A 27,280-nucleotide genomic window follows, 5' to 3' on the forward strand; every position below is an offset into this window, starting at 1 on the left:
GCACTTTAATTAGAATGGCTCCAAGATCTGCTCTAATTAAAGCAGCCAGAGCATCATGTGTATCAGCATCCCCACGTTGAAAACTGGCAGCAGGGCCGCTTTAATTAAAGCTTGCCAAACGAGCTTTAGTTAAAAGTGTCCCCGCCACTATTTTTCAGCACAGGGACACTAATGCACGTGATGCTGGAGTCTGCTGGAGCACAGTAATTACCATGCTCCAGCAGACTTGATTAAACAAGTCTGCTCCAATGCGCTATAATTACAGAACATTGGAGCAGCATGTGTACAGGCACCCCCAGAGCCCAATCCCAAACATGTGGAAGTGGTGCAGGGCCCCAAGCCCGATCCCTACACAGAAGCCCAATCCAGTCCATACCGTAGAACAACTCCACACCACCCATCTGGCCCACAGGGCCAAAAGATTGAGCACTACTGATCCAAAAGCACACAGCATGCAATGACTTCTTTTAAACCTAGTGGGGCTCATATTCAACTGCTCCTCCATGAAGGACAGCATAGAAAATGCAGCCTCATGAGCAAAGATGGCCTATAGTGACTCCAAATTTTTAAGAGTAGTTCAGGATGTTTTAACTCAGGACTGCCTATGGGTGAACCTGCAACCCATATTCTATTTAGCAAATATCACACCCTTTGCTGTCCCTCCTCCACTCTTAGCGTGTCATCTATAACAGGATTTGTAAGGGGGTAGCTCTATGCTGTACGTGGAGCAGGAAATTTTGCTAATTGAGACTAGTTCGTTGTGGCATCTACATATCTCCAGACCAGCACAGGAGGCAATCTGTGCCAAGAATTAGGAATTAAGAACTGGTTCACTACACAGCAGCCTCATGTCCCTTGCTCCTTCCTGCAGAACTACCCATTATGTCCAAGAATAAAGAATTGTGTTCTTGTATTCTGGGTTTATGTCTTTGCTTTAATTACTAGATAAAATATTTTACCTCAATTTCATTTTGAGTTGCATTCACATATTAGAGTGTTAATAGCTATTCTCAAATAAATGTATGGAAGTGAAGCAGATCCTCAGATTCTGCATTCCTTACTTAGGAATGCAGAATCACAGTTTCCCTTGAGTTCAGAGAAAGACTGCAAAGTGTATCTGTAGCAAAACCCCCAGTTTTTCTTCTTTTTATTTATTTTAAAATGCATTCCCTCCCGTTCCCCAACCATTTCTGACTTTTTCTCTCCCTCTCTTTTCCCTATAGATAAGTATAAGTAAGCTAAGATGTAGGATAAGCTTTAACATTTTATTTTAGGTAGTAAGCTTTATTTTTCTCTCCCCTCTTTGCAAATAAGTGCCCTGCTATTTTGATATAGATAATTATTATGTTTTGCATTGATTTTTTTTTACTGCTTTTATATTGTGTGATTACTGTTTTAGGCCTATATATGTAAGTTAGCATAAGTCGTGTAAAGTTTCCATCTTATAATGTCAAGCCTCCATCTTATCCCCATGCCTGGTTGTGTAACCCATGACTCACACCTACCCCTCCTATGTAACTTGGTTCCTGAATGAATAGGGATGAATGAGGGTGCTTGAGAGACAATGTCAGTAGGTCTAAAAATAGCTCCTTCTGAATGACCAAACCATCAACACCAATACCTGGACCAACGACCCAGCCCTTGGAACCACCCTCAGCATTCAAGAAACAAAAGATGACGCAACCCACCATTGTGCCAGGCTGCATATGCTCAGTAAGAATACCTGGAGCCCTCTGGAACAGGACTGACCTTGCCTGGACAGGCCATCCCCATAGGAGATCAGAGGTAGCCTGCCCCCTAAAAAGGGGTAGTGAAGACTGACTCCTTGGGACACCCTCTCCATCTGGACCAGCACCATGCCACACCACCTATCCACCCAGAGGCCCTGCTTGCAACCCCCCTCTGGACAACACCTGCTGGACAAAAACCCCTTTCCAGCCTGGATAGGTAGCTATTACTCCCACCCGCTCTTCAACCAAGGACTGGGACTCTGTTTCTCTTCCCTACCTGGACTCCAACTCTTCCACTGAGTCTCTTTCTCCTGCTGCAATTGTGAGTGCTTGTGTAAGCGTGTGTGTGTGAACCAATACTTTCATGGGGCTGTGTAGAGTGTTGTCTGTTTAATAAACCTGTTATTTGGACCCCTGAGTTGAGTTTTGCTTTATTATGGTTCAGCCATGCTCCAATATCTGCTCCTCACTCCTCTAACTTCTGTCTCATTCCTCCCTCTCCTGCTTCTGGCTCTCTGCTACCTCCAATACCTGTCCTGAGCTCCCCTCTGCCTCCAAACCCCCTGCTTCTTTGCCACTGTCTTATCCCCACTGCCTTTTCCCCTGAGCAACCAGGTTTCTGCCTCAGTTTCTTTCCTGGCTGTCTCCTCTTTGCCACCACTTATCTGCACCCCCTCCCCCCCAATATCGCAGCTGTCTGCCCCAGTTTCCAGCTCTAAGCTCCCAGGTTTCTCTCTCTCTTTCCTGGCTGTCTCCTCCTTGCCACCAGGCTTTTTTTTTTTTCCTCCCATGCACCAGTGACCTCAAGTAACCCTGGGGCCACATGATCTTAAGTAAACCCAAGCCTCAGTTACTCAGTCAGCTTCTCTCTAGTCCACCAGTTCTAATTCTGGTTCTGGCAATTTTCACTCCCTACACTTTAACTCCAATTAGCGATCTGTGTATGTGTACTGAGTGTGCAGGTATTGACAATTGATTTTTCTCTAATTTTTAGTATGTATGTGCTTGAATTGGTGATACGCATGCATGTGCCTAGTCTGTTTTGGATGTGTATGTGCCTGAGCTGGTAGTGTGTGTGTGTGTGTGTGTGTGTGTGTGTGTGTGTGTGTGTGTGTGTGTGTGTGTGTGTGTGTGTGCGCGCGCGCGCGCGCGCACACACATGCTTGTGCATATACACCTAATTGATTTGTGTGTTGTATATGTGCAATTGTGACACACCCTCCTGTCTAACAGCGTAATATTGAGATCCTGAGAGTTGGCCTGACCTCACAGGGCAACATTTTCATTCCATATTTTCATAGCATTTATGATATCTTAATGAAGAAAATGTTTCTTGGATGCTTCGCCACCCATTCACAGTCATACAGTTCATTCTGCTCCCATTTGTAATCCAAAATTTCCCAGTAGAAACTAGAGTATCTGATCCCATGAAAGAAAGAGACACTGTGAAAGTAAGCATTAGTGATTTCATACTGTTTTTTTTCCTGGTTCCTCATGACTAACCACTGTATAACTACTTGCTCTTATCATTGTCAGGACTACTTGTACAAAGCTAACAAGATCAGAACTTACATAAATTGCTATGGCAGTCATTCTGGATATAAGGACACTTTACAGCTTCTGTGCTGTAACTGAAGAAAATGGCAAAATGCTGTGCAACACTTGAATTTGTTTTTCTGTATAAAACGTATTAAAAGGGTTAACCCAGGGCTGTCCAACTTCTAAGTGGTCAGGAGCTACAGAATACACACCCTGCAGGCCACGCTAGCAGAAACCACATGCCCCAGGGCTCCGTATTACATACAGCTCTGCTGCACCACAGGTCCTGGTGCCCTCCCCACCACCACACCATGTGCTCAGGCACCCTACTTCACTGTAAGTTCCCCAGGTGCAGGTTCCCCTGCTGCAGTGCTGCTCAGGCACGCTGGGCTGCAGGCTTCTCCCCTTCCCACCTCCCCTGCTCCAACACTGTGGACTACACACATCACTGCACTGCTCCACTCCCTAGTGAAGCTGGAGGGAGAGAGAGCCCAGAGCAGGAGCCCAAGGGCCACAATTTAACCCCTGGCAGGCAACCAGTTGGACAGTCCTCACTTATAACCTTCTAGCCTTATAAACTAGACAGCTAGGGTTTAGTCTTTTGACTCACAAAGTGTCTAATCAAAAGTAGATTCTGCCATTTCTGGAATCCTAGATAACTGCAAACTGCAAGATATACAGATTTACAAAGTTCTCTCACCCATACCACAAGATGTTGGCTGTGAATTGCAGTGTGCTATGGCTTACTCCTTTCTTGATCTTCTTAAAGAGATACTGTCAAATTACAAACTAAAATTAGAATTGGCTGAACATTTATATCTATGATTACAACTAACATCTATAATTTATAGAACAACGAGATTAAATACAATACAGGAAAATGTTTTCCACTCTATTTTGTTTACCTAGTCCATTTCAATGTTTCTATTATATCGTCTCTTTCTTATGTTGTTCATGCAGGCTGTTAATTCAGCAGCAGGGGAGAATGATAAGAGAACTCGATGGGCAGGTGTAGGACTAGAAATATTTTTACTTGATTTATTTTAATTGGCTAGATTTCATGTTGATTGTACCCCTTTATGGTCCGATTAAGTGAATTCATTATCATTTGTAATTTTATGAAAGCTCACTTAGAAATACAAACAAGGGAAATTATAACAGTCTAATCAAGGAATGCAAAAGGGATATAAAAGACCTGGGAAAAAGATACTGATTGAATCATTATCTAAAATATTCCTAATAACAGGTCATACAAATCCAACTTTAGACCTAAAGAATAGGGCTGTGCAAAGCTTCAGTCACTGATTCGATCTGGGGAAGACTCAGCCCGATTCAGCAGCCGAATCTCCAAATCCAAATCAAATCAGGAGACTCATTAATTTCTCCGAATCGAATTGGAAACCTCCGATTCAACTCGGAGAGATTCAACAATTGAGATATAGACACAGCTTTATACTTTTTTTCTACACACCTCAAGGTACCGAGCAGCTCATGAATGCTGAGATGGTGGGGCAGATGAAGCGTCCCATGGGAGTATGGTAGGGGGATTGTCCCCAGCATGCTGGGGGGCAGACCCAGAAGTGGACCAGAATCACTTCCAGTCCACTTCTGGGTCTGCTGCGGACCACGCAGGGGACCCTCCCCCCTCAGCCCCAGACTTGGTGACTGGTGCCTCCTGGGTCTGGGTGGGCACCCGGGATTCCCCTGTGGCTGATCACCGAGCCAGGGGAGGTGTGGAAGGAGGGGGGGTCCCCCACTCACTCAGCAATGGAACTGGAAGTGGACTAGAAGTACTTCCAGTCCACTTCAGGGTTCGCTGCCAAACACGCAGGGGGGGCACCTGTGGGGCGCTCTATCCATCCCACCATCTCAGTGTTCACAAGCTGCCTGGTATCTTGAGGTATGTAGAAAAAACATATAAGGCTGTGTCTATGGCCAAATTGCTGATTCTCTGAATCAGAATCGAATCTTCAGATTTGGATTCAGCTGAATTGAATCGGGACAGTGATCTGAATCAGCGAATCAGATATGTAAGAATATGTAAGAATCTAATTATAGAGTTCTTATAATCTGCCAATCACAGCTGATCTAATAGGACCTTACAACCAGAAAACTCCATTATGATAACCATTGTGAAACTGAGTTATTATCAGGAAGAAGAAGAAGATACACTTCCAGAACAATCATTCCCAGAAATATTCTTCTGAGGGACATAATTCTTGGGACCACTTAGAACAGAGAGATAGGTACCCCTTGCTTCACCTATTCAAATGACCTAGACAGGCCTACCAAAAGCACAGCCAATTCCACAAAATCCAGCTCACTTTACTTATTCACTCACACCATTATTGATATTGGTAGCATTAGCTAGCCTTGCATGCTACTTTAAGAGGAAGAGCAGTGTCCCAGTGACCTCTGCTATCCATCTAGTGCATCTGTGCAGGGAAAGGAATAATTAAGCCCATCATGTGAACATAACCCACCAGGGCATATCTATTAATGAGATTTACTGAACTCAATATCTGCTTTACTGCTTGAGGGAGTGAAGGACACAGAATATGTAAGGGAAGAAACCTCAGCACCAACAGACATATAGAGATGTGAAATTCAGAGATGAATTTTCATAAATATAGAATTATTTTTTAAAAAGGATTATAAAGTTATTTGTTGACAAGTCAGACAATCTTTTTAGGTTAATCTTTTATATTTACACTAAGAAACCAATTTTTTTTCAATTTTCTGAACACAGATTTTTCCTAATTATATGTAATTTATCAACTTAATATTTAGTTTTCATAAACAAAAGCAAAGTTCTCCCCATACTTCCCACCCCCAAATTTATGCATATTTTTCTTTCTTTTCCTACTATTCAAGAAGGAAAATTGAACAGAGTTTAGCAAAATTAGAGGCAGTCTCAGGTATGGTTCAACTGTTATGTTCTGTGAAAGAAATATTTTACTAAAGTAAGGCTCCCAGGATTTTAATTCCATTGGAACCTATATTTTGTAGGGCTTAAAAAAAATCCAAACGAACAGACGAAACACCCTTCTTCCCTCTGATTCAAACTCTAAGGTGCTTTTTCTACACATTTCAATGATCCAGTGTTTCCTGATGGTTAGGATTGCCAACATTTTTGTCCAGGTTCTCATCTCAGACCTCAGTTACTATAATCTGTCAAATGCTGATTGAGGCAAGCTCATCAAGTTCATTCAAAATATTGTTGATAAAATGATCTCTCTCGTGATGCTCTAACCAAAATAGCATCTTTATATCCTTCCACTAATTACCCATTCCATATCACATGAATCACAAACTTTGCCGGTGAAATCTTAGCCCCATTAAAGGGAATGGCAAAATTCATATGGACTTCAACTTTTTGTTTTTACCTTTAATGACCTTTGCATTTTCGCCTTACCCCACCATGACCTCAGCTGTACCTTTACTCTGCCAGATCTCCCAGCCTTACTGCCTATCAGTCACCTCAATACTTTTTACATGCTGCCTTTCACATATGGAACAATTCCTCAAAAGAATCAATATGGCCACTACTTCATTGTGTTTCAGGTACGCAAAGAAACCCATTTTAAATATAGGGCAGGCTTCTGGCTCTACAGGACAGAAGCAATATGGCCAGATGGAATACGTTCTCTACAATTCCTGTTCTAAGTACATGGAGATTTCTCCACATAATATAATATTTATGTTAGCAATATTCTACTCATTAGCCCTGCTACTGAGTGCAAATTTCCTTCAAGAGATAATTCAGGTGCGCTACCTCCAGGAACCATCTCTGAGTAGGGTTGCCAACCCTCCAGGATTGCCCTGGAGTCTCCAGGAATTAGATATAAACCTCCAGGAGACTGCTGAGTCTCACCCAAGAGATAAATGATAAGGCATTCATTAAAATAAATATTAAATGCTGAATCCAATTTATACAGTAGTCCAGTGGGTTTTTAAATTGTAATAGTAATGTGCATTTGTCTTCCTGACGTAGTCATTAATGTCATTACGTCATGTGATGAAACCTCTTGGAATAGATTCAAACACAGTTGGCAACCTTATCTCTGAGCATAAACCCTGATGTAGCCATACTCCTTTGGAAAAGATGCAGGGAATCTAGAGAGCTACAGAAAATGCACTTGGCCACTGCCAGGATACCCCAAATTCCAAAGGAGACATAGAATATTGCCGGTTTGGAAGGCAGCTGAGCCCTGAGACTGTTGGTGGGCCATGACGGTTGCAAACCCCATGCACAACAGAAGAATTAGGAAGAAGTTTACTGTAGTGAAATAGATGGTGTTTTCCTTCCCAACGTGGGCTCCCAACAAATCTTTATCAATTAGTGGTCAAAGAGGGTTTGTCTACTTTGATATTAAACTGCAGTGAAGCATTGCATGCCTGCTCTGCATGTCAGCTACAACCTGAAACTGTCCTAATATAGCCCTATTTGGGCAAAGTTGGCCATGCAAACATGCTTGAAACAGTGAGCTTATTGCCATGAACCATGAATCTGACACCACTGTAACGAGCGACATTACATCCATTTTGGAGCGCAGCACACAGATGAAACAAGCAGGCCATGCTTTTCTGCAGTCTTCCCAAGCAGTCTGGAGATAGCATAGACATACCTTGGGGACCAGCCACCTGAATCATTAGCTGAGCCAGGTTTATATAGTCTCATTCTGTTTCAGCTTAATGGTGTTTCAAGCAAAGCCCTCAAGCATTCCCACAAAGTATGACATTTTTTAATTTTATATGAAAAATGTGTATACATGTCCTTAATAAGAAAGGAAGGTGGCCAACGTGTACAATTTAGCCTAAACCAGAAAACAGACAAAGAAATGTTCATAATCTGGCTATAGAAATTTCCAACATAATCTATTAAGTGTTTTCAGTTCTAGAAGGAGAAAATATGCAATACACCTATGTAAAAGAACCTTTGTGGTCTCATGTATATTTGTATTGGCTAAAATGTGTTTCACACAAGAGTAGAATTTGTATATATACTTGTGATTCACTACAGTTATAGTATCTTATTTCAAACTGGATTTTTTTTTCCACAGGAAGGTTTATAGGTAACCAGAGAGTCAATAGAAAAGCAAGAAACTAAGTTAAATTGTTAAGCTAAAACCTCAAACTGCTTTAACTAAAAGTTATCAGAGAATTATATTTAATTTATTAAGTAGTATTCAATAAAAGGAGCCTACCTGTACAGTTAACCCTCTTTCAAGTCAAAAAATGGAAACCAACTAAAATTCAAAGCCTTAAGCACTCATACAACTGTCTATTGCTTGCCGCCCAACTACAGCAGCAGAAGTCTCCATGCTTTCCCTGAATATGGATCCCAAATTTTGGACACAGCCAGCCTGCAGAAAATTTTGTTGCTTGCCTTCTCACACATACATACAAAAAGCAACTACATCACTCCCATCCTGAAATAAATCCAGGTCAGGAGACAGTTTAAAAAAACTTCATAGATTTCATAGACGTTAGGGCTGGAAGGGACCTCGGAAGGTCATCGAGTCCAACCCCCTCTCCCAGGGGCAGGAAGTCAGCTGGGGTCACAGGATCCCAGCAAGATAAATGTCCAATTGACTCTTAAAGGAATCCAGAGTAGGTGCTTGCACCACTTGTCTGGTACCAGCTTCTCTGCTGATGTAACTCCAGTAATCCTAGCGCAGTTTCTCCAGCAAAGAATTGCCCACTGACTTTTAAAGCTTTGGTGGACTACCTCCAGCATAACGTAAAGCATGGGTGCCACACTCACACTGATTTTCTGCTGTACTCTGTACTCCTTTCTTACTTCCTCTCCTTCTTTAAAGCCACCCTCCTATCTTCCCTTTAACACATGTTGATCAGTGCAAGTATGTAAGGTTGCATATCCAGAATAGCTTCCCTCTATTTCTTGGATTCATTACCTTTTCATTTTGTTTCAAAACTTACTTGGAAACAGCTTTCCTCCCTTACCTGTACTCTCCAGCAATCTTCCCTTTTGCTATTGATTTCTCATTTTTTACAGTGTCATTATATTATTTGATTTCATAGGGAATGTTCACAAGTAGGGTTTGATCCTACACCTGTGGCAGTCAAAAGCAGCATTCACTGGAGCAGTTCCAAAGCTCACCAGAAAGGCCACATACAGAATAAAATTGTATTGTGTTAAATACTACTGTGCTTAAACAAAGTAAACTGTGACTGGCCCAATGACCTCCAAGTCACAGGATCAGATCTTGGAACCCTCATTCTCCTGCTTATTTAAAACTCACTGCACCTTAGGATTTATAGCCTTTACCAGACACTGCTATACATCTCCATTGCCTCTCATTAGAAAGCAACACAGCATTCGCCTTTGTGACTGTCTGCCTTTTCCACTTTCAGTAATCATCAGTGCCACAAATATGAATGGAGAAAAATTAGAAAAGGCATCACAAAATGAGAAGCTAAGCAAAGGCCTTACAAAATTATATCTGGTAAATTTTAAATGTCACTGATGTCTATTTTTCCTACATATATACCCTTACAGTTACCTCCAGAGCAACCACTATTCATTATGCCTCAAATTTGTTTGAAAGATGACTCAGCTGGACATAGCTAAAGTCCTTTCATTTCTCCAAATGTTTATGTCATAGACAAGACTACTCATAACAGTCTATCATGATGGCATGATTAAGACATATGAGTTTCTGCAGCCACAAAGGAGTAATGTGTCTACCATCACAGTCAAATGCCTTTGACCCTCCAGCTTGAAGGACCAGATAGGCATTTACAACTGACTGGGGACAACCTTTGGCATAAGTCCAAAGCAGGGCTTGAACACATGCCTTTCAAGCCACAGCAATATGCCATAAGTTCTCTGTGCTGGATAATTGGTAGTAGAGATGACCAAAAAAGTGTGATTAATTATTTGAAAAAGTTAGATCTTTTTTTTTCCTGCTCTAGAAGTTAACCTAATCATTGCTGTTCACATATTATGATCTTGGTCCTGCTTTAAGCAGGGGGTTGGACTAGATACACCTTTCCTTTTCCAAGGCAGCAGAAAATAAGGTAAATACTGTGGCTTTAATGTCTGAACCAACATCACTTGTTCACTAAAAATACCTCCCATGGAGTTTATATTTACAACTTAAAAATTCATAATACCAATTCATATGTTAACAGAAGGAAAGGTATGAGCATTAACAAGAATTCATTTAAAAATTACTTAAAAGTTTTGCATTATTTATACAAAAAACTAGAACTCTTGCATTATTTATCAATCTCTACTAATTGGAAAGGATAACTTAGATATTTGTATGCACTAGTACTGTAGTATGTAGTCACCAGTACAGCCAGGCAATACATTTACAAGTGATTAATTATTAAAAAGAAAAATTTCCATTTTGGACTAAATTTGGGCATTGGAATTTCAGGGGAGTTCTATATTCAATTAAGAACTTTTTAAATTTTCTGTAAAACATAAATTTTAAAAAATGCGTTTGGAAAATCTTCATTTTGAAATTCTGAACCTTAATTTTGGAATTCCAAAAATAAGGGCAACTATTATTTGGAACCAACTAAAACACTTGATCTTTTCTAGGTAATACTACCTACTGTTTGTATTGTAAAGGAACAGTTATGAAACTGTCAAACTGTTTGTTTCTTCACAAACAAGAGAAACTCTGATCTCAGTGTTTGCTCTTGATATCACAGCAAACTTTAGGCAAGAGACACAAGATAGCTGATAGTGACACTGGATCACAGGAAAAACATTCAGGCTGTGTACAGACATTCAGGGACGTTAGGGTGAAGTTAGATCAGGTTAAAAATGGCCATCTGATCTAACTTAGTTCACCCCAGTATGGACCTTACACTAGTTAGGTTGATCTAAGTTAACCCTACCTCTGAGGCATACTTGATTTATACTGGGTTAGCCAATCCTAGGGCTGGGAAAGCCCAGTTTCTGGCCCCAGCCCCAGGGCTGAGCTTTGCCTACCACCTCCCTGGCACTGGCTATTTTTAGTCCTTCACACCTTCCTGGACAATCACCCCCTCCTCTCCACAATGCAGCCACTCCTCCCTTCTTCTCCCCTCATCCTTCAAGCTGCTCCTAGTACCAGTTTGAACACCGTTCACCAGTGCTGGGAGCTGAGCAAGTAAGCTGGAGTGGAGGGAGGGACAGGCAGGATGGGGACTGGTGGTCCATGGTGGAGAGGAGGGCTATTTATCTGGAGGTCAGGGGACTAAAAATAGCCCCCAATCTGGGAGTGGGGAAGAGAGGTCCTCCATTTCCCCCAAGTCCCCATACGAGTCACCCTGATCCTGCCAAACCCTCCTAGGCCCTCCTGATTCCCCTGCAGAGCCCACTAGTCCTCCCAATTCCCTAATCCCTCCCATGGACCCCATCTTCCCCAAATCCCACCACGGACCCCCAATCCTCACCCTGAACCTGCTTGCCTCTCCTGATCCCTGCCAACCTCCCCTCCACAGGTCCTCCTATCCCAATTTACCTGAGATTGGGTGACCATTTTTAACTTGATCTAACCTCCCCCTTAGAAATGGATTACATGCCACACTACAGGTAAGGGCAAAATAAAATTAAAAATAATAATAAAGCAAATAGTTATTTCCAATCTGACCTGGGGAAGAAAAATCCATCCTGATTTCTTTTATGGGTGCAATAATCCCACAAAAAAACCATGCAGACTCTGATACAAAACTGGAATTCATGTGATTAAAAGTATTTGATTTCAAAAGCTATTTGATTTTTTACCCCTGCCCCCAACTTCAGCTGCAAATGGAGAATGAATGCAATAAACTACTTAAAATGAACTAAAAACAGCCAGTATTTCCAAATACTGGGAAGCTCTTCAGCTGCATAATATGAATGCATTGTAATTTTAGGTAACCCAGTATTCTATCACTTAAACTTAAAATTTAAGAACTTTAAAATTTAAGAAAATTAAGAAAATTAAAAACTTAAAAACTTAAGGCTAGAAGGAGAATTCTATGAAGATAAAATTTAATATCCACGCATCCTCATTTTAAATCTTTATTTTAAGAATTAGTCTGATGTTTATTCTGCTTGATTATCAGTTTTTTTATTCAAACAAAATTTAGAGTTAAAAAATAGCACGTTTTTCATTAAGTTGTTAGCATTTTTATCACAGGTTACACCTATCCAGTTTTATTAGCTCTGCTGCTACTGCATGCTTTGAAATCAGTCCTAAGAATCTTATTCAGAGAAAAAAGAAAAACCACAGACATGAACAAACACCAAAGATTGGTCTGAAAAAGCAGTTTCTCTACAAACTTACCTGTCAGCACAGACAGAGAGCAGCTACATCAAGTTCATCAGTATCTAGTTCTCTTTAATTTTGTCTGTCTGTAAAAGGCAGAAAAGGCACAAAGAATGACACATGAATGAAAGAAATTCAACAGCCAAAGACCACTCCTGCCTTCTGAGGCCTGTTTATAGATGATTCACAGTACAGGAGAGCCAATAGCCTGTTACGCTGAAAAAGACTGAGACAGTTGTACACTACCACCAATCTCAGAAAAATCACACCATGTCCTAACATTTAAATATTACACAAAAACTCTTTAGGACAGGATCTAGCTTTGTTCTCTGTCTCCTTCAGCATGAACAAACTGGTGCTTAAAAAATTATTACCAAGCAACAACAAAAGTCTAGATCAGTGGCACTCAACAGAGGGAGCTGGAACTGGCTTGTGGGCTAGAGGTTGAACAGCCCTGGTCTAGAGAGAGCTGAATTCAGAGTAGGCTGAGGTTTTGGACTGAGACTGGATCAGAGCTACCAAATGCCGATCTGACAGCACTGAAAGCTTGTGGGCCATAGTTCTGATTTCAGCCCACTTGGAGTAGAAAATAAGTTACTTTTGGTTTTAGATATTACCAAGAATTAAGATTAACTCATTTTTATGGACCTGATCCAACTGCAGTAATGCAAATTCAGTGTAACAACAGGGATCTCAGTATGTATTTAGATGTCTACAACCAGTATAAAGGCAGAGAGAAACTATATGCCTCTTCACTAACAAGAAAGTGATAGATTTCATTTAATCACAACAAAATGTATAATTATAGTATCCTTTTTCTATTATAAATTCTAAGTTTCTTCTGTGAAGTCACTTTTTATCTAGAAGTAGAAAGTGGGCTTTAGTTTTGGTTTTATAACATTAGAGTTTTTTTCACAAAAAGAGATTGCTGTCCTCATACCCAACCCCAATCTGAAGGACCAGGGTATTACTCTTAGTCTGGTCTCTACCCTTTGACCTTTTTGGCATGGGAGACCCTACTGCAGAGGTGGGCAATTATTTTGACTGGAGGGCCACTTACCAAGTTTTGGAAAGCCATCAAAGGCTGCAAGGGTAGCCCCGCCCCTTGACAGGGACCCTGCCCCCCTGGTTGCTATCTTGAGACAGGAAGTCCCACCCTCTAACCCCTGACCTTTGCCACCAGAAGTCCCTCCTCTTGTCCCTCAGAAGCACTCCTTTCAGCAAGGGTGTTTGACATCTCACAATCAGAAATATATCAAATTATATTCTAAAAATCAAACACGTACTACAATGTTCATTAATTTCATTTAAAAAAATATTTGTGTCCTGATTTACATGTGTTAGTGTTGTGTACATAGAGGTAGTAGTATAATACCTTAAAATTAAGTCTTACTCTTGTATAATGTGGGAGGATGTGGGTGGGTGGGTGGGTGGGTATAGGTTTATGGGTGTATAGGTATGTGGCGTGTGGAGGAGGGTGTGAGTGTGTGGGGGGTTTGTAGGGGTCTGGGGAAGCATGTGGGTGTGTGTGGGTGGAGGTGTGGGGTATGGGTAGGTATGGGGTTTGTGCACGGGCTGTGAGTGTGGCAGGGAAGGTAGCTGTGGAGGGTTGTGGCATGGGTGGAGGGGAAGGGTTTGCCCATAGCCGCCCCCTCCTCTCCCCCTCTGCGGCAGGCAGAGCCCCAACCAGCACTCCTCCATGCCCAGGCTCCATGCTCCTGCTGCTTCTGGCCCCAGGGCACTGACATGGGCCCCATGCTCCCACTCGCCGCCACTTCCCCCCCTGCATCTGCCACTGCTGCCACTTCCCCCTTCCCTCTGCCACTTCCCTGTCCCCCCCCCCACCTCCCCTTGCTGCTTCAGTTCCATTTCCCAGCTGCACGACCAAGACCACAGGACACAGCAGGAACTGGACGGGCCCAGCTGGCACCGCATAGAGCCAGAAGAGAATCACAGGGGCCAGGCCAGTTCCTGCTGAGTCCTGTAGCCCGGTGCTGCAGCCAAGAACTACATGGTGCCAGAGCAGTGGCAGCTGTGGGTAGGAAAACAGGGAAATGGTTGTGGCAGGCACATAGCAGTGAGTGGGCATATAGAAGACAGTGACAGCTGGGCAGGAGCACAGGATCCATGCTGGTGTGCCAGGGCCAGAACCAGCAGGGTCCTAGGGTGGGCTGCAGGCTGTCAGAGACTCTATGGAGCTGGACTGGGCTGCATCAGCAGGGAGAGGGGAGAGCCAGTCTAGCTCCATAGAGCCCCTGCCAGCCTGGGCCCCACGCTTCTGCTGCCCCACCAAGGGCCCCACTTGTGTGCTCTGCACACTCACTTGCTGCCCCTTCCCCCGCCTTCTGCAGCCATTTCCCTGCTCCCTCCCTGCCTGCTGGCCGCTGCACCACCACGTGGTTCCCGGCTGCAGCATGAAGACCATAAGAGACGGAGCAGCCCAGCCCTGGGGACTGGGGCAATCACCCAGTCTTCTCCTGTCTGCCTCCCCCCATCCTTCTTATCTGAGTTTCCCTCCATCACAGGGAGGCAGGAACAGCCCCAGGGTTCCCAGACTACTGCTGCTGGCTCCTGTCATCTTTGGTAGGCAGCCAGGGGCAGATAAATATTAATTTTCTAATTTTTTTAGGGGCCCCATGGGCTGGGTAGAAGGGCCTGGCAGGCCAGATCTGGCCCACAAGCCATATTTTACCTGCCCCTTCCCTGCTGGCAGCTATGCCATGCTACAGCAGACATAATTCTCATGATTAGAGACATGCAAGCCACTCCACTACATCAAAATAGGAATACCTTCAGAGTGGTCTTGAGCAAGGTAAGAGTACAGAGAATGAAACATGCAGGGCATATCATGAAAACATGAGAGAAGGCATGTAAGGCAGATTTGGGAGCCAGAGATAGAGGGTATCAGACCTCAAGGTAAATCAAGGAAACAATGGGAAGATTATATATAACTGATCTGGAAGGGATAGGCAAAGATGGAACAAGAGAGAAGGAGATTCCACAAAACAGAAAGAGATGGAAGGCTGTAGTTAAAGCGGTTATATGCCCTTAAGGCCTGTGAAACGAAAGACAGTGAGGAAGTTTTTCAGAGGATTTAAAAAAAAACCCCACAAAACACAAAGGAGGCAACTAATATACCTCACCTGATTGCATATTTTTTTTCATTTTAGATGTCTCACGCTTCTTGACCTGCTCAACTGCAAAGTTATGCTTACTAAACCAATTTAATCACACTCTGTATTATGTGAATTAGGTGGCAGAATCTAGTCCTAATGATTTCAGTGGAACAACTTTACACATTACACTTGCAACATACATTACAAGGCAACATTAATAAGGTGGCAGAATCTGGACTTTAGCAGCTCCCAACACAGAACACCATAGTTTTAAAGATATCCCTGGCAGTAAATATAGGTAATACTACAGATAATGAGAAAAGCAAGTATTTCTTAGGGTGATATCTTTTATTGGACTAACTATGTAGTTACTCTAAAGTTAGATAAGCTTTCAAATGCAAGACATTCTTCATCAGGAGGTCTGTCTTGCATTCAAAAGGTTGTTTAATTTTATCCCAACTACATAGTTGGTCCAAAAGATTTCACCCTAAGAAATCCTTGCATCTCGCATAATTTCTGGACCAACACAGCTACATCACTCTTACACTACAGATAATGAGAAAACATTATCCAGTTACCTCAGGTAAATTAACTGGCATTTTAAGACCACTGCTCTAGCTTGTGGGATTCCATCCCCATTTATAGAAGCAGACATAGAAAAGAAAAATTAACTATGACAGTATCACAAGGTCTCAGTAGTCTGCTTTCTAAAGTGAGGTTATGACTTTGAGAGAGAAACTAGGAATTGGTGGGAAAATGGCCCCAGCTTCAGTAGGTTTTTGACCAGACATTCAGAGCAAAGTACCAGTAAGTGTACTGCAAAAGTGTATTTATGCCCCTTGACAGTACTCTGGCTACCATTCCAGCCTGTCATTGACTCACCAGCCACATCTACAATAACTTTTAGAGGATTAATAATGTTCTGGCTACAGTAAAGGCATTAAGACTTAACAGTGCCATCCATGTATTTTCATTCCCCCAGCATGCTGTGAACAGTAGCTTCCACTCAGTTCTAGTCCCCTCCCTAGCCAAACAGATCCCCTGAGCAACTACCAAAGCTCTACTGCACTCAACTGGTTAGAGACCATTCTGCAAACATACTTCTTTCTCCTTTCTGTGTTCCCTGTGCAATTTCCACACAATTTTGCTACAACAGTTTAGTGTATTAAAGAGAAAAAAATGCAATTAGCTGGAAAAGACAAATTGACACCTCCTATATTTTTTTTTATATGTAGGTGTTATGATATGAGACATCCTATCATGGGGATTAATTAGATTTGAAAAATTGCACAAATTTAATGAATTCTGAAATGGCAGCAAGCATGGCAAGGGCACTTCAAAAACCACTTCCTTACATAAGTTCCTGTCATTTGCCAGATGAAGAAGCATAAAGACCAGTCTTGTTTCCATTGTAGTCTTTGATGTAACCCGATACAAGTGAAGTCATAAGCGTCAAAAAACTAGATGTGTTTGCTATCTAGAAGGACCAAGAAAAATAGAACCTGAATCCAATTTCACTTACACTAGTTTTACCCCAGTGTAACTCCACAGGACCCTTGCCTCATTCAGTGAGCATTTTGGACAGTGCTGTAGAAATAAAACACAGTTATGTAGTGAAAGGAAAAAAATCGCTTACCCATGACTGATTTCAGAACCATCAATGTAAAACAGGATGTAGAAAACAGTAAATCATCCTATCAAGGAATATCCCAGGCAGACCTGAACATGAACTTACTGGGGTACCCTACTCTACAATAGCTTTCTTCTAAAAACTTCATTAAGAGGGGTGAAGGTGCTGACTTTTTAGTGTAAGTGAATGAATCTGCATTAGCCTTACAGACCTACTTATATGATATGTAATATCTCTACACACACTGTGATGTCACTCTTCTTTTCAGGGTCCATAAGAATGAGAAGAGTTGTACTGAGATTCAAAATATCTTTGTCACAAATATTCCTCTCTAGCTTCCCTTCATCATATCTAGTGTATACATTGCTATCTACTTAGGATGTCTGAATTAAACCAGACAGGCAACAGTGCATTGTGGAGACTCTTGGAACCCTGTAGTAATCCAGCATCCCAGGATGCAAAGCTCCCAGCCCCTCTAACTCCTGCTCTGTGGACAATCTTTCCACCCTCCCAAGTTCTACAGCTCAAAAGATGGTACTCACTGGAAGTTTTCCCATACCTTGCACCCAGTTTAAGGGCACAGGCAACCCTAAGCAAGGCTTAGGGGCAGGGGGCTGAAATGGGGCAGGGGTGCCTGAGGTCCTGTTCGCCAAAGTTTGTTGTAGGTAGCTGGCATTGTACAGTAGACTTGCAGGGAAAACTGGGGCTCCCCCCTAAGCTTCCCTACATAGAACAGGACTGCAGGGGCTTGGCAGGGTTTCTTGCAAGTGGCTGGTGTTGGGACCACATCATTTCAGCATTATCCTTCAGCCAAACCTTCCCAATTCCTTTAATAGTAGCCACAGGAAAAGGGGCTACAACCCCGCCTGGCATTTCCTAGTAACAACATAGCTAGGTTCTTTATTATTTTGAAATGCAGGTTTCCCAATAACAACGCCATTGTGAAATCTATTCTCCACTCACAGCATAGACTGATCATCATACAAATCAAAGCAATTATAACACCGATCTTAGTTCTCTTTGATGCCGCTTCAACTGCAGGGAAGTGAAGTTGGACAATGCCATCCTGATCAAACACCTTGATGCCACCATAATAAACATCAAACCAATACCCAAAAACTACAAGCAGTTTTTAAAAGCATGATGTATCTGTGCGGGCTGGGAGCAGTCCGAGGCCCTTTTTCTCGCGCGGCGGGCTGTGGCTAGCAGCCCGGACACGTCGGGTCGGAGAAGGCAGGCGCCACGCTAGAATTAGGCACGGACGCTTAATGGTTGATTTAAGATTATTTACTTACACCATAGATGGTCGCGGTGCAGGCTGGAAAACTTCCAGGAAAACTTTGCTTAAGTCCCAATTTAAGGACTCGGACAGAGCTCTGGATTCATTCACACGAAGTTTGCTAGGCTCCGTGGAACTTTGCGTGCAGGGAAGGGTATGTCGAGGGATCGTTCGGCAATGGGGAGAGGCGAGAGGCTGATCAGACCCCTATAGCCTTCTTGAAATACACGCTGGGTCCAATAGGCTCCGCAGCGCTTAGAGATCTTCACGAGACGTGAAGTCTCCTCCTCCTGATGTTCGTGGAGTCCTCTAACTTGGGCGGAAACCACTCAAGCCTCTTATATGGCTAGCAAGCCAATTGCTAGCCGCCACGTAGGAATAATTTAGAACTGACCAATAGTGGGGCACGAATCTGAATACAAATGGCAGGAACTCCTTGCAACGTGCATTTCTGTGCTGCAATGAAGAAATGCACCCTGCAAAGAAAGCTACAAGTGGCGGGAAATAATTCAGCAGTGCCGAAGCACACACAAACAAAAATCACACCCTTGAGCTGTGACAGTATCATCCCAAAAAAGACATAAGTCAAGAGCCTGCACAATGAATTACATGCCAGGACTAACAGTGGAATCAGCCAAAGGACATACAAAATATAACAAGCTGTGCGAAGTGAACCCATGTAATGAAGAAATAATTGCTGCAAGAAAAGAACTAGTTGCTATGCTAGCAGAGAAAAAAGGAAGTTGCAGCAGAACTTCATTGAGAATGTGGATATAACACATAATGTGGATATGACACAAAAAGTAAAAACCATCCAGAAACTTACCAAGAACCCCAAAAAAGAAAGAACACTACAAGGTCACTGCAAATCAGGTCACATGTGAAGTCACTGAAAAGGGCAGGGCACCATATAAACAACTCAAGGTTTGTTGTTTGAATTAAGAGAAAAGAATAAACTCAAGGTTCAAATCAAGTGAAGATGACCAGGAGGTTCATCATGTTGGGACACAGTTTATAATGGCTGAATTAACAACTGTAATAAATGCCCTAAAAACCACTGGGCCTTGATGATATTCATAAAGAATAAATAAAATACTTTGAATCAACAAGGGCCTAGCTACTCAAATTGTACAATACATGTGTAACCACATACAAAGTGTTAAGATATGGTGGCAAGCATGCATTGTAGCACTCCTAAAACCAGCAAAAAGATTCCTTAGGTGTAAAGTACTTAAGGTATATATCCTTACTATGTCATCTTCTCAAAATCTTTGAATGCTTTATCTCAACCTGTTTGGCTAGGGACAGAAGTTACATATAAACCAGTTTAAGTGATCAGAAACTGGTTTAAACCTGTAACAAAACAGAAGTTCAGTGCATATAAACCATTTTCAAAATGGCTGAAATTGATTTGAGATAAACCTGGTTGAATCAGGTATCAGACTTAACTGATTTAGGTTAAATCAGTTTATGAAACTTCTGTCCTAGACCTCTACCTGGTTCAAGTTAAATCAGAGTCCCCCACCATGCTTTTCAGCCCTGGGCTGAGCTGTGCTATCTAGCTGGGGAAGGGAGGGCTGGCTCACTGCTCCCCCCCAAGCAAACCCCAGCTGAGTTTAACCCCCAGGGAGGGGGATTAAACTCACCTTCCCCCAAGTACAGAGCTGCCCTGCTTTGCTGGCTTACTTACTGCTGGCTGTGACTATGAACTATAAATCCCAGAAGCAGCTAGAAGCAGGAAGAGGAAGTGACAAGCAACCCTGTGGAGTCCTGCTGTTCTGATGCTGAACTGCAAATCCTGGAGACCTTGGGAGCTGCAGAAAAAGTAAGTGAACACACCTCCCAGGCTGTGTTTATAATTATCAGTTTATAGTTTTTCACAGAAAGAACTATTCTTATTCAAGCTTTTATGAATTCAATGCTACTACCTTCTCCCCCTGCCCTCCTCCTCCACTCCAGCAGGGAGGGGGCAAAAGCCTTAGAGTGGCTGGCAGGAATGCTCTAGCACCCCCCCCTGGCTTCTGGCTTGAGCCACTGCAGACATGTGGCTATATTTCCTGAATCAAAAGTGAATGTGTGTACATTTGCTTATCAATTACAACTTAGCAGCTTAGACTAACCTGTAAAGACTGAATCAATTCAGCCTCAGGTTTTTGACTGTCTGTAGTTTCATAGTAGGTAGGGTCAGAAGGGATCTGAGTAGATCATCAAGTCCAACCCCCTGCCATGGGCAGGAAAGAATGCTGGGGTCAAATGACCCCGGCTAGGTGATTATTGAGCCTCCTTTGGAAGACCCCTATGTATTTAAAAAAGGACTTCTTGTTATCTTTGATCCTGGTTGCTAGTCCTATTTCTGTCTCCGCCTTAGCCTTCCAGATCCTAGCCACCCTGACTGTAAATTAGCGCTTCCTGATGTCTAGCCTGAACCTATTCTCAGTCAACTTGTGGCTGCTATTCCTAGTTACTCCTGCTAGTGCTCGGGGGAACAGGGAGTCTCTTGTTCCCCGCTGGTCCCCCCTGGTAAGTTTATAGACAGCCACCAGATCCCCTCTCAGCCTTCTCTTGTGGAAGGTTCCATAGCCTCTCTTTGTAGGGCCTGCCCTGCTGCCCCCTGACCATGCAAGTGGCCCTCCGTTGGACCCACTCGATGCTATCCACATCCCTCCTGAAGTGCGGTGCCCAGAACTGGATGCAGTACTCCAACTGTGGCCTAACCAATGTCACATAGAAGGGGAGGATCACCTCCTTGGACCTGCTTGTAATGCATCTATAGATGCATGACAAGGTGCAGTTAGCCTTACTGACTACGTCTTCTGATAAGACAGGCAAGCTTTACTAATTTGTACAACCTAAGCCAGTGGTTGGCAATCATTTAGGAGCAGTGAGCCAAAGTAAAGCAGCTACGTCCAAAGGTGGGCCACTGCTTGCAACCCTATCACTGTCACTCTCCCAGCCACTGATTACCCCACCAAAAAATTGCCATCTGCAACCCACCTGCTACTAAAAGCTGCTGATACCCTTCATCACCAAATTGCCACCCGTGTCCCAGATGCAATCAACTGACAGGCTGGATGTGGCCCACAGGTTTTAGGCTGCCAACTCCTGACCAAGACTGTAAAAAGAAAACAGGCTAATTTGCTTCTCCAAACTTCTGCAAGTGATTTTTAGTACACTGGTTATGACTTCTTGATCATCTTTCAACTTTGCCATTTATTTTAATGGTACTTTCTGACCTTGCTTTTTCAAACACTTTGCTTCTTATAATCTCACATTATAACTTTGAACAGCCTACAGAGAAAAAGAATATTAAGGACTTATTCATTCCATATCACAGACAGAAAAATAACCCAGTGACTCAATATCAACACAACTCTGGCAGCAGTTGAACTAAAATTTGAAGCTTGGCTATCTTAAGTGGGATAATCTGCATTCTGGAGATTATTGGCTGCAAAAAAATAAACAGTTGTCCAGCTTTCCCATTCATATACTCTCCAGGTGCAGGTAGAAGATAGCTTGGTTGGCTGTTCAGTAGTTAGGGATCTAAAGGGATCCAAGTAGGACAGTACTACACATACAGGCTGTCAGCCATCAGTTCTTAATCTGCTGTTGTACGAAAATCTTGTTCAGGCAGCCATGTACTTTAAATATGAATTGTCATTCTGCTGCTTGGCATCAGAGAGTTCCCAAGTATAGGAACTGCAGTTGCAGCCTTTAGGGCAATAGCTTTCTACATTTCCCCACCCTTACAAATTAGGACAGCCGAGAATTCACAGCACTTCACTGCTGTGTATGTAAAGGACTATTTTTTGTTATAATCTTCATTTAAGGGTCCCTTCAGGGAAATGCTGAGACTCAAGATCAGAGAAGTCTGCACAATATTTAAATCACTAAATAGAAATTATACAAAATACAAGTAAATCAAATTGACAAGTGATTGCATGAAGCCAAACATTGTATAAACCATATAATAGGGATTCTCCAGAACTCTGATATTTTCTTTCTGGTAATACTAGCAGAATAGGACAACTTCATGAAGAATTATTTTCTTGCTTGCATTTTATAGATAATCTGCAGCCACAATTTGCAACAATGCTAATGCTCTTGTTAAATGCTTCAATTCCAATGTTTAAAATTTCTGAACAGCCACAATAGCCACTGATACCATTATTCAGAAACTCTGTGAAAAAAACAGGCATTTAAGTAACAGATAAATCAACCCTTGGATTTGTATCAAACAACAGCAAAGAATTAATCTTTACTCTTAGGAGAAGGTGTTTTTGATTATAAGTTTCTTTTGACCAGTCTGCTATGTTTATATGTTAATGTCTAGGAATACCCACGGAGGTTCCAGATTCCAATATCATAGGCCATGGAGGGCCAACCTTTTGGGGAGGCATGACACAAATTAGCCCTGTGCCTACTTCAAATGCCACTTCAATCCCCTTGCCCTGCTGATTTGCTTTCTGTCCTGTGCTCTCTGCCTGATCTACTCCTTTGCTTTCTCCTCCCTGGCTTATTTGCTGCTCTGCCACCTCCCTGAACTCCTACATGCCACACACACCAGCTCCCCATGCCACCTGTGCCACAGGCTGGCCACCCTTATCATAGGCAATGCAGAAACAAGTAATAACATGGCAATCCTGATTCCAGAAAGAATAAGGACTTACAAACCAAGACCCAAAGATCATAAAGACTTTTGTACTTAACTTAGGCTATTGAGGATGAGCCCTTGAAGTCAATGGAGACTACTCAAAATCTTAAAGCTAAGTGAACAGTAAGTTAATATAAAGAATAAAAGTTAACATATACATGATCATTTTGTTATCCGAAAGAACAATGGGTATAGATTCCTTATTCTGAAAATGTTACATCTGATATATGGATGCTATTGCTAGGATTCAATGAAGTACAACATTTCCAGAATTATTCATTCTTCCTCCATTAAACAGTTGTGAATTTCAATACATGATCCAGTTTCTGATTTTACTCAGATCAGCTGAATACTCCAAGATCAGAATCTGGCCCCAAATTCCATTTACTGTTCATAATAGGTTAAAAACTTGCTTAGTGATGGAAAGGAAAGGTTTTTGTTTAGGAACTCACACAAACACAAAGTGGAAATATAATCAAAGAAATAAGTATTCCTACAAATTACGAGTAATCAGTGAGGAAAGAAAAATAAGTCATCCTCAATTCAGAGCTCATAATTATTTCATTTCCTGCACACTGAAAAAAAAAACATGTTAACTAATAAATATTAGATGATTCTGAAAAGCTAAAGAGAGTTCACCTTAATAGCTAGTGTTCATGAAAATGGACCAACTCAGATTTTATTTTGGTTAAATCAAGTTAGATCCTAAATTTTCCTTTCCAAATAATTGCTACCACCACCTCTATTCCCTTGCCCTGAAAAACACACATACACACAGAACAATTCACTGTGGAAAGACCCATGATTCTTCTCCCACTGAAATGTTTTTATTGAGGTCACTGATTCTGGATGTAGGGAGGGGATTTCCACTGACAAATTTGATTTACGTGTGTAGACTTAAGGATAGTTTGAGTTTACACATCTACAAAATGTCACCATGAGCAGTTCCTTTTGCCTCAGTACATTTTCCGCTGTTCTTAAGTCATGAACATGATCACTAGTCTTGTCACAGCCCTATTCTGATGAGTAGGGACCTACCGAATTTATGGAGCCATGGAACACCAAACCAAGATACACCCACAAGAACAGCCCAGCCAAGACAGGCGACGAGCACAAGAAGTACGCGGGTAAGAGACAGGGGTCCAGATAGTCCTGGGATTAGAGGGGCGGTGCATACACCCTCAGGAGGCCTTAAATGCCTCTACACTAATGCTCATAGTATGGGGATCAAGCAGGAGGAACTTGCCCTCCTGCTAGCTAACACAAACCTAGACATAGTGGGGCTCACTGAAACTTGGTGGGATCCATGTGAGACAGAGAGAGCCACAGGGGGCAAAGGAGCACTGGCCAAAGATAGAAGCAGCTGCCCCAGCCCCAAAGAGCCAGGCAGAAATACTCCTTACCCAGGTGTTTCTGGAGGGGAGGGGCTGGGAATTCAAACCTCACTATAAAGAGGAGCCCAGAGCAGGCAGGAGGAGAGAGTGCAGGACCAGAAGGAGAGGAACCGGGCGAGCAACGCTGTGGGAAAACTTGAGAGTGACCTGGAATGCCGGCAGGAGGCTCCTGCAGAGAGGGAGCTCTCCAGAGAAGACTTGGAGGAAAGATCGGTGGAGTGGCAGTACCAGGAACCACTTGCAATCTTGCCGGCAGCCGGCAGGGCTGGGGAAAGTACCGTAAAGACCCTAGTAGAGGGGCACTCCAGAAGAAAGGTACCATAAAAACCCTAAAAGGGGTGATAGGACAAATTATCAATGGTGGTCCCAGTGTGGGTGAGGGGATGGTAATGACCCCAACAAGAGACTCAAGAAGAGCTGCCGTAAAGACGGGAAGAGGTGAAGGAGAAAGTAACCTCACTGAGTGTATTTTTTGTTGTTGTTGTTGCCAAAAGACAGGTAAACAATAATCCAGGATGGGAGCACTTGGTTTCTTTTTTTGACAGAGGCCCCGGGAGAGAACCCGATGGCCGAACAGTGACAAAAGGACGGTTTGATACCCGGCGGAACGGGCGAGGGTGTAGAGGATGGTGGAGCCCTCAGGAACATAGGACAGTGGACAACAACCAACTAGAACTACACGCCCAGGTACTGAATCTAATCCCATAAACACCAAGTCATGACATCTGTTGGAAAGTACGCTCACATAGGTTCCTAGCCAAGTTACAGGACCTCCATCTGACCCAGGAGGTGCACAGTCCCACCAGGGGAAATGCCTTGTTGGACCTGGTCCTGGCCACAGGTGACGACCCGGTGAGGGGACTGCGGGTGCTCGACTACCTGGGCGATAGTGATCATTGCCTACTGGAATTCACCATCCAGCACAAGGTATCAAAGGCCTGCAGCAAAGCAGGAGCCCTAGACTTCAGAAGGGTGGATTTCAATGAGGTAAGGAGACTAATTGGGGAGGCACTGAGGTGCCGGAGGGGAGGGGAGTTGGGAGTCCAAGAAGAGTGCTTGTTCCTTAAGGAGACGATCCTCCAAGCCCAAAGGGTGACAGTACCAATGCAGATCAAAGTGGGCAAGAGTGCTCAAAAGGCCACATGGCTCACCAAAAGCATCCAGGAATGTCTCAAAACTAAAAAGGAGGCATACACCCAATGGAAGGGAGGGGCCATCACCAAGCAGGATTATACCTCCATTGCTCAAGATTGTAGCGGGGCTGTTAGGAAGGCTAAGGCAGAGACAGAACTGGGACTAGCAACCCGGATCAAAGATAACAAGAAGTCCTATTTTAAAGACATAGTGGGTAAAAAGAAGGTACCGGGTAACATGGGGCCTCTGCAGGACATGCTTGGAAATCTGGTGGTCGCACCAGATGACAAAACTAACCTCTTTAACAAATTCTTTGCCTCCATTTTTTTCGGAGCAGGGACTGGGACATCCCCCCCCCACCAGGATCCCGGACGGACCCAGGGGAGGTGCAGCCAGGCCCAGGGTCAGTGAGGACCTAGTCAGGGAACTTCTGGTGGGACTAGACATGTTCAAATCAGCAGGTCCTGACAATCTCCACCCCAGAGTGCTGAGGGAATGGGCAGAGGTCATTACAGGACCCCTGGCACAGCTTTACAAGCACTTGTGGTGTTCTGGCGAGGTGCCAGAGGACTGGAAAAGGTCGAATGTGGTCCCCATTTTCAAAAAAGGGAGGAAGGAGGACCCAGGAAATTAGGCCGGTTAGTCTTACCTCAGTCCTGGAAAAGATCTTTGAGAAAATTATCCACGAGCACTTCTGCATGGGACCAGCAGGGGAGATTATGCTTAGGGGCAATCAACATGGGTTCATTAGAGGCAGGTCCTGTCAGACTAACCTGGTTGCCTTCTACAACCAGGTCACAAAAGCCCTGGATGTAGTTGTCGTGGTGGACGTAGTCTTTCTGGAGTTTAGGATGGCCTTGACACTATCTCTCACCCCATTCTCATTAAAAAAATTAGGCAACTGTGGTGTCGATGCGACCCATCTGACTGTCTAGGCAAACTGGCTGGAGGGCCACACCCAGAGAGTGGTGGTGGATGGGTCACTTTTGACCTGAAGGGATGTGGGCAGTGGGCTTCCTCAGGGCTCCGTCCTCAGGTCCACACTGTTCAACATCTTCATCAGCAACTTGGACAAATGGGTGAAAAGTACCTTGCTCAAATTTGAAGATGACACTAAGATGTGGGGAGAAGTGGGCACGCTAGAAGACAGGGACAGGCTACAACTAGATCTAGACAGGTCACAGGGGTGGGCAGATGAGAATAGGATGGGTTTCAATACTGACAAGTGCAAAGTACTGCACCTGGGGATGAAGAACTAGCATCACACCTACAGGCTGGGGAACTCCCTTCTCATCAGCACAGAGGCAGAAAAGGATCTTGTAGTCACTATCGACTCCAAGATGAATATGGCCCGCCAATGTGAGGACGTAGTCAGGAAGGCTAACCACACCTTGTCGTGCATCCACAGATGCATCACAAGCAGGTCCAAGGAGGTGATCCTCCTCCTCTATGTGACATTGGTCAGGCCGCAATTAAAGTACTGCATCCAGTTCTGGGCACCACACTTCAGGAGGGATGTGGCCAGCATCGAG

The 27,280-nt window shown here is 43.3% G+C and overlaps 1 protein-coding gene across 6 annotated transcripts in view; it reads right to left on the reverse strand.

The window, feature by feature from the left end:
- SHANK2 (SH3 and multiple ankyrin repeat domains 2) overlaps positions 1 to 27,280 on the reverse strand; it is a 703,363-nt gene that overhangs the window by 630,331 nt on the left and 45,752 nt on the right. Inside the window, exon 2 of one of the 6 annotated variants that reach the window (XM_059722744.1) lies at positions 12,563 to 12,630. The exons of the other annotated variants lie outside the window; for them this stretch is intronic. The gene's annotated coding sequence lies outside the window, so the exon portion shown is untranslated. The remainder of the gene's footprint in view (positions 1 to 12,562; positions 12,631 to 27,280) is intronic. 6 annotated transcript variants of the gene reach the window in all.

The sequence above is a fragment of the Alligator mississippiensis genome, chromosome 2 (genome assembly GCF_030867095.1).
Source record: "Alligator mississippiensis isolate rAllMis1 chromosome 2, rAllMis1, whole genome shotgun sequence".
Lineage (NCBI taxonomy): Eukaryota > Metazoa > Chordata > Crocodylia > Alligatoridae > Alligator > Alligator mississippiensis.